Below are 7,719 nucleotides of genomic sequence, written 5' to 3'. Positions count from 1 at the left end.
AATAACTTTGAGGATCTAGGAAACTAGAAGTGACTGACAGACGGACAGTATCTTTTCAGCACACCCACTCAAACCAGTCAGGTACTGCCTTCCCCCCCACCGCCCCTGCTTCTTTGTAGCTCCTTCTGAGTCAAGATCTTTGCCTGGAGAGAGGGCAGCTGGTTGGTCTAGCTTGACTCACATACCCACCTCTTGGGCAGGGGAGGGCAGGCCATCTGTATTGACAGTCCCTCCAAGATTCTCTCAGATGGTTAGAGTGGTAACTCCCCAAAGCAAACGTGGGGTGCTGTTGCAGAAGCAGGAGAGATGGCTCCCAAGCAGACAAAAAGAACAGCTGTGCCCCAGTTTAAAGCAGTTTCATAGGAGAAGCCTAGGTAGCGGTTTTAGCTTAGGCGGGCGTTCCAAAAATGGACGTGATTTTGGTTTGCATTAATTAGATCCATCTGGGTTTCAAGGTGGAACCAACCCCACAGTTCCCTATAATGGTGAGAATAGGATTGAGGATCTAAGTTTAGTCATTTTGAGAAGGACACTGACAATTTAAAATTTATCAGGATCGTGAAGGATCTGGGAAGCCTGATGTATGAAGAATAAAGAAGCTGCTGTAAATAGTCCAGAGCGCCTCAAAGAGAGGCTAGTGCCTCACTATTGTGCTGTAGCCTAGAGTTAAATAGGAAGTTTCATTCCCTCTCTAAACATAACTTATTATATAATCTTAGTCTATCAAAGGAAAGCTTTAAAACAGTGTCTCAAATTTGCTATTTCTGCACATTTTTGTTTATTCCTCTGTAAAATGAATTTGAGCCAGATAACCTTTGGAATCTCCTCCAGTTTTAAAATTCTGTGCTCTACAAATCTCATCATCTTTATCAAGCTGTTATGAGATAGCTATGTTATAAAAAAATTTATTATTGGTAATTTTGCTTGCCGAAATTTATTCTGTAATATTTTTGTTTTTTCCAAGAGTGTTCAATTAATCTTCATAATCTTCCTTTAAGTAGAGCAGAGTCAAATGGAACTTCTTCCATTTTAAAGATCAGGAAAGGAGAAATATAGTGGTTCATAGATATGGGTACAATACATGTCATCTTGTCTATTTACACTGATGTATTATTCTTGTCCCTTTTGTAATAATTATACATCAGACACTGTTAGAGAGTCACGTTGTGAGAAGATTATTGTCAAAGAGGAAATTTTATATTTATCCAAAAGTTATCTATGGGGCAAGGTCTATTTGGTTATTTAGTCATGCCAAAGTCTTAAAAATAGTTAAGATGATATGTGAGCATAGAACTCAATGATGAAACCTAAGATCTTTCAAGAGGAAGAAACAATTACAATTTGCAATTCAATTAGAAAAACACAATTAAAGGAATAAGAGTGTCTCTTCTCCAGCTGAATATTAAAGTTCACCACAAAGGAAAGCCTCGTGTGCAACACAGTTGTGGCTAGTTAACTACAGTATGTGGTCTGGAGTGAGTGCCAGCTCAGGGCCAGATCATGAACTCTACAGGAGCCAGAGGTCAAGGGTCACTTATGAAGCAATGCTTAGAATCACGTAACTTGTAAATGCCTGTCTATTGCAATATTTCACAACACACAATGCACTCCCTACCTTTTCCCTTGACATTCAATATGCAATTGCTCAGAAATGTCACATGCTTGGGCTTATTAATAAAGAATTATTGGGCTTCCCTGGTGGCGCAGTGGTTAAGAATCCACCTGCCAATGCAGGGGACACAGGTTGGAGCCCTGGTCTGGGAAGATCCCACATGCCACAGAGCAACTAAGCCTGTGAGCCACAACTACTGAGCCTGCACTCAAGAGCCCACGGGCCACAACTACTGAGCCCACCTGCTGCATCTACTGAAGCCCACGCACTCTGGAGCCCGTGCTCCACAACAAGAGAAGCCACCGCAATGAGAAGCCCACACACCGCAACGAAGAGTAGCCCCTGCTCGCTGCAACTAGAGGAAGCCCGCGCACAGCAACGAAGACCCAACACAGCCAAAAATAATAAATAAAAATGAATAAATTTATTTTTTAAAAAAAGAATTACTGATACGTTGACAATGAACTGAATCCAAGGCAAAGCTGACTGGTCTCTGCAAACAAGCTGAATCAATTCCCAAGGCGCTGGGCAACTAAGTTTATCTTCCTGACCCTGGGATAGAATGAAAAGGTCAGACTGCAGACCCCACGTCTGGAACAGCGTGACCTCAGAAAGAGCAGGAGGATAGACGTCAGTCTTGCTTGAGTTCTGGTCTTCTTGATTTGCCTCTGCCACGGGAGCTGTGTGACTCTGGAATCTTGTGTAAGATTCTGTACTTCTCTGGGCTTTATTATTTCACCTGTAAAAGGAGTGAAGCAGTCACTCCCCAAGGACGTTGTAAAAGTATCACAGATTAGGTGATGGGAAAATATGATGGTTCTATGCACAGTCGGCGTTCTGCTTTCAGAGCAAATCTGCATTCAGGTAAAGGGATAGTCTTTCCCATCCCATCTGCTGATCTGACAGGTATGCCCTGCAGGCCTTGCCCTGGTTATTCTTTTGTTGTGTTTTGTTTTCCTCTTTTTTTTTTTGGCCCTGATCCATAATTGAATAGGTGTGCAGGTCTGGGTCCCTTATTTCTGCTGCTCACGGGCCCACTGCGCCGGGGTCAGGGTTTTCTGCTCTAAGGCATGGATGTGCAGGAGCTCTTCTGCTGGGCAAGTGTTCACAAGCCCGTGTCTCTGAAGCAGCGGCTTCCCCTTGAACTTGGCCGACACCACAAGGACGCGGAGGCTGGACGCGCAACAGTTGGGAGTCCTGTCCCCCACTTCCACGTGCTCCATCTCCAGGTGCCTGTGCAGCTTCTCCCTGGAGGTGCTGGGCGCTGAGTTCCACTGTGGCCCCAAGCGGGGACGAACTGCAACTCGGACCCCTGCCGCACTGATATTCTTTGGTTTTTACTTTTGTCTCATCAGTGGTTGTCAAGACATATCCTCATTTCAACAGTCCAGTGTTTACACATTCTGGGCACCGTTCCAGAAGCTGGGGATACAGTCATGGACCGAAAACTCTAGAAAATTCCTGCTCCCGTGGACATTCTAGTAAGTGCAGACTAATATAATACATCAGGTGTTGGCGGTAAGTGCTTGGAGGAAAAATAAAGCTGGTTACAGGGTCAGGTCCCACTTAGAGGGGGATGGGGATGCTGTTTTAGCTGGGGAGGGTCTCCTTGAGAAGGTGACATCTAAAGAGCTGTGCGTGAATGAAGGGGGGCGTCCCCACAGTCTCCGGGCAAGACCAGTCCGGGGAGTGGGCTTGAGGTGCTTTTGGACAAGGCACCCATCTTTCCATTCTGCACTGGCCCTGGTGCTCCTTGTGGCCGGGAGGAGTGTCATCCTCCTTGGCCCTGGCCTTGGGTGGCCCCTCCTGGGGAGCCTGAGTTTAAAACCCTGCTGATACTCTTGCTGCTTTTCCTCGGGTCCTGTTGCCCTCTGCTGGGCAGACCAGGTGTTAGCGCTCCCTCAAAGTCAGTGAAGAGAGTGCTCCCAAATCACGAATTTCAAAACCCAATTTGAGGGGATAGTTGAATCATCAACGTTCTCCCTCTGGGCTTTGAAGCCTGCTGCAACTTTCAGTAACCGATTCCAAAGTGAATTGCCTTGTAGGTAGATGGGTTTTGTTTCAAAACAAGCAATCACAAACCTTAGTATCCAGACCTAAGATGTAAAGTACAGCAGAAACATAACATTTGGAACTGTTGGCAATACTGTTTTATTGCGCCATCTTGTAATATTGCTTACTGTGTATGAAATATTCTTTATAATTAAAAAGTTATTGGAAGGGACCCACAGTTTAATGGTATCTGTGTCCAGGATTTAAAGAACCTAATAACTCCAGTTTCCAAGTTCCATATATCTGGTGATTTTTCATTTTATTGGACATAGGGGGAATTACCTAGGGACTATTTATTTAATGCTTGTAAGACATCAAGAATTTAACATTTAACCATTAAATCACTGCCTGTAAGATAGCCTCTCCTTTTGGCAATGATGGTACCAGAACCATGGGAAAAAAGTCATTAAAATTGGACTTCTGCTGTCTTTAACTATTCCACCGTGTGTGTGTGTGTGTGTGTGTGTGTGTGTGCATGCACGTGTGTGTGCAGTGTATGTGAGCATCAGTGAAAGGTGAAAGATGAGCTTCCTCTGTGTGCAAGGACAGGGGTGTGACGAACACAACTAAGGTTCCTGTCTAGACTCTACTGCAGTCTAAGCGCAGTGCCACAGGCTTCATCTGCCTTATCTCATTTAAATTTCACAGCAGCTTTGCAAGAGAGGTATTATACGTCCCACAGAAAACTGAGCATCAGTGAAGCTAAATATCTTGCCCAAGGTTGTTAATCTAGTAACTGACAGTCTGGATACAATGCCCCAACCACCTGACTCCAAAGCCCCATGTCCTTCCACTATGCAGTGTGGCTGCCTGATGAATGGCTCTCATCCTGAGTAGTTCTGTACAGAACTAAAGTCCTAAGGACCTAACAGATTGTGCAATGCAGTGGCACATTTCAATTTGCAGATGGCAAAATTGCAGCCCCGGGGAATGAAGTGACCTGTTCTAAGCTGGGTATTAAGAGGAAGAGCTGGACTTGGACCCTAAGTCTCCCTACCCCTAGTTCAGTGCTCCTTCCAATATATCAATGTGCTAGGATAACTTAGCTATAGAAACTGGGGAGAAGTTTTTAATCCCCACTTTCCTATCTCCTTTGTGGTCTTTGGGCACTCCAATAACTACCTAGCGTGGGAGATATAAAAGAATGACCTGGTATAAGAGTTTAAATGAATTATATATTGGTCGTGGTCTCACAGAAAGGAAAGAGAAAGGAAGCTACCCAAATAGGCTGCCCACCATCACTTTACTATCACCCAGTGCAACCTTCCAATCAGTTGATCAATCAAGCAATAGGTACTGAGCATCTTCTATGAGCCAAGTACCAAGATGGGTGCTAGACAACTAGAAATGAGTAACTGCCAATGGGGGACTCACAGTCAAATGGGGTGAACAAACATGTAAACAAAAGTACGTTGCAATGCAAGTCCCATACATACTGTGCTACGGGACCACAGGGAGAACAGCAGCAAATTCCCCTTACAGAATCCAGGAAGGCTCCACCGAGGGACACACCTTCACTCACAGCAGGATACCTTCAATACAGTGATGCTATTCACACAGCGTTTTTCTAGTCCTTCTAACAGTGCAGTATGCCTCCTTCAATTTCAACTTGTATAGATAAGAGGATTGTAAGATTATCTAGGAAAAAATAGTAAAAAATTTTGTGAGTGATTGAATTATTTTGGTTAATAAGGAACAGAGCTGTGGGTTACTAAAAGATTGTGGTGAATTTGAATTCTCTAGAGGAATTGGACAGCAAATGAAAGTGTAATTTCAGCTTGGTTAAACACAAAGTAATTGGGATAGTTAAATTGGTATGCCAATTTAATTAAAAATTTAAAGCAAAAACAAAGCTGTTAGCTAAAAGGGTGACTATTATATAATCTTAATGAGTTTTCAATTTATACATTTTTCCAATTAGAATTGGGATTAATTTTTAGGGGTCCTAGATATATCACACTGAACTCAGGAAAAAAAATAAGAGGGTCTAGGAATGATTAATACACCTCTCTTATTCCAGATAGATTAGAGAATTACACACTTTTAAAGTTTTATAAAACAGAAAATGGAATTGATTATTTATTAAATCTCAGAATTGGGAAAGACTGTTTAGGTTCAAAAGGAATAGAAGAGCAACAGGGGGAAAAAATGTACAAACTTAACTAAAAATGAGTAAAATTTCCCTATGTGTAAGATTAAGAAACACCATCAAAATACAAGACAAACTCTAGCGGGGGCGGGGTGATAGTTACAGCAATAAACTAATAATTATATAAATTATGTGAATATTAATTTAAGTTATCTATTAAAATTATATAAGCTAATGATTACAAAAAATGATAAGAAATTCTCTAACACGCTGATAGATAATAGATGTGTTAGTCAGCTATTATTACAATATTACTGCATAACAAGTCCCCTTAAAACTCACTGGCTTTTAACAACAGCATCTATTCTCACACAAGTCTGCTGTTTGGCTGACTTAGATTGCACTGAGCTGGGTGACTCTGCTTCTTCAGGCTCCAAGTTTGCTGGGCTTGGCTCCAGGATGCAGTTTGGGTACAGGTCTGTTCCAAGTGTGCTCATCACTCTAAGGCCAGTGATTACCCAGGGCTAGTTGTCATGGTGACAGCACTAGTGCAAGAGATGCACCAATCTGAGCAAGCATAATTAAAGCCTTTTGCTTGTGTCATGTCTGCTATTGTTCTATTGGCCAAAGCAAGTCATATGGCCAAGCCCAACATCATTGGGGTGGAGAATGGTACTCCATCCACACTGGGAGGGGAAGCTGAATTAATCTAAATGATCCCAATGGGAAAAAGAAATAAACTGGCAACCCACAAAATAGGAAACCCACAATTAATAGACATATGGAAAGATGAGCAACTCTATTAGTAATATAAAACGGAAATTAAAACTGCATTGAGGTAGCACTCATTACTTATTTATAAAGAAAGTGTTAAAATGAAATCACTCACAGTAAAAATTCTTCCCAACAAGAACTACATGAAATCCAGATGGTTTTACGGATGAGTTCAATTAAATTTTCTAGAAACAAATTATTTCATCTTATGTAAATTCCTCCAGAGGACTGAAAGGGTGGAAATATTCCTAATGCACTTTAGGGCATCAAAACAAGGAAAGAACACAAGAATAAGGAAAATTGCGGTTCAATCTCACTCTTAAGCGTAGATATAAAAATTCCAGGTAAAACATTACTAAACAGAATCTAACTGTGTAAAAAACATAGCATAACATAACGAACCCCTGAATAGCATGGCTTAAATAAAAGAGAAGTTTCTAGTGTGGTTGGTCTAGGCTGGCAGACAGCTCTGCTTCAACAGGTCATCCAGAGACCTGGGTTCCTTTTACTTTGTTGCTAGGTCATTCCCGAGAGTCCTGTACTCATCTGAATCATCAGAACTGGGTCACTTCCACATCAGTGTCGTGGTCAGCACAGGAGAGGAAAAGCTGAGTCCAGGGAAAGCAGTGATTCTTTCAGTAGGCGCTACCTGGAGGCTGCACCATCACTCCTGGGGTGAGTAGAATCTCTTTGGGTGGCTGTGTGCCCAGGAAGAGATGGATGGATTTTTGGAGACAACTGGCAACCTGCTACACTAGGAATACTTTTAACAAAAGATGTGCAAGATCTATATGCAGAATATCATAAGGTCTTATTGGAGGACATTGAAGAACGCCCAAGAAAATGGAATAATATTCATGTTTTTGGAAAGGAACACTCAGTATCATGAAGTTGTTTATTCTCTCCAAATTCCAAAGAAAATCTGAAATGGAATCTTCATTAAAATTGACAGGTTCGGGCTGCCCTGGTGGCTCAGTGGTTGAGAATCCGCCTGCCAATGCAGGGGACACGGGTTCGAGCCCTGGTCTGGGAAGATCCCATGTGCCGCAGAGCAACTAGGCCCGTGCGCCACAACTACCGAGCCTGCGCGTCTGGAGCCTGTGCTCCGCAACAAGAGAGGCCACAACAGTGAGAGGCCTGCACACCGCGATGAAGAGCGGCCCCCACTCGCCGCAGCTAGAGAAAGCCCTCG

General features: G+C 42.9%; 1 pseudogene; it reads right to left on the bottom strand.

Moving 5' to 3' along the window:
* Positions 1-2,549: 2,549 nt before the first annotated feature.
* LOC137211452 (bolA-like protein 2 pseudogene) lies at positions 2,550-7,192 on the bottom strand (annotated as a pseudogene).
* Between the last annotated feature and the right edge of the window lie 527 nt (positions 7,193-7,719).

This window comes from Pseudorca crassidens, chromosome 18 (genome assembly GCF_039906515.1).
Source record: "Pseudorca crassidens isolate mPseCra1 chromosome 18, mPseCra1.hap1, whole genome shotgun sequence".
NCBI classification, from domain to species: Eukaryota; Metazoa; Chordata; class Mammalia; order Artiodactyla; family Delphinidae; genus Pseudorca; species Pseudorca crassidens.
This window is presented reverse-complemented; position numbering and strand designations above follow the sequence as displayed.